Source organism: Opisthorchis viverrini, assembly GCF_000715545.1.
Source record: "Opisthorchis viverrini unplaced genomic scaffold opera_v5_37, whole genome shotgun sequence".
NCBI lineage: Eukaryota > Metazoa > Platyhelminthes > Trematoda > Opisthorchiida > Opisthorchiidae > Opisthorchis > Opisthorchis viverrini.
This window is the reverse complement of record NW_008751693.1, coordinates 1,044,329-1,045,368: the sequence shown is the minus strand read 5'-3', so window position 1 is coordinate 1,045,368 and position 1,040 is coordinate 1,044,329.

Here is a 1,040-nt window from a genome sequence, read left to right as displayed (position 1 = left end):
AGAGCGCTAGTACCATGATCAAGTGAATGTGATAAGCAGTTACCTATACTGAAGCCAGTTTGCTCGCAATAACCTAGTGTGGGACATTTATCCATTGACCACGTGCAGTTATTGGGCCTGAAACAAAAGACACTGGTAGGTTGTATTGACACTGCAGCGAACTATTATTACACACCCTCGCGACACCGTTGAGAATTAAGTCTTAACTGCAAATTCCGAGACTGGTTAAAGGTTCTTGTTTCCCACAAATCATATTCCATAACCTCCCCCCACAACCAACTTTGGACCATAAACCAGGAGGAACGCGTCATCACCCGCTATGAAAACCCTCGCGAAACATTATGTGATGAACTAGAAACCCATCTTTCTGGACCATAATCTGCCATTGCTGATCTAAATGTCTGTCAGCTCTGGTCTGAACTGTTGTAAAAATTGCACGCATTATGAAGTGTAGTGTTTGGTAGGGTTTATTCTCCATACTTAGTTTTGGTTTGTTTGTTTAGCTGTTCATTTAATTGTTTTAATCTTTTACTTACATGTCATTACCGGCAGCAGTAACATCCGGGTAGGCCACACGTCGATGAGTAGTGATACGTGAATATTAACAAGATGATCGAAAAGTTTCTTCTCTTCGATGGGGACTGCAGCAATGCTTGTGAACTGTCTTATACCGATTCAGGTGGCTAACCTCTTAAGTTTTACTGTTTCTGGTCTATGAAATGACGCAATTTCTTAGCACAGACTGGTGTGTTGTGTGGAGGAGAGATGCGTAAAGTGGTTAGAGCGCGAATTTACTGACCAGAAAGTCCGTTGTTCGAACCCAACCTCTGCCTCTAAATTTCCGCTGTCTAGGCTTGGGCAACCTGGCACTATACGAGCCCTCGAGCTTCCTTCGGGTGGCACAGCAGTTAGGCACCGAAAGGGTGCTACTGCTGAACGATTGTTTGACTGATTGGTGTGTTTGTGAGAATTAAGTTTCATACGTATATCGGTATAACCAGACGAACTAGAAATCCAGAATTCAGCGAAGCGTAACAACC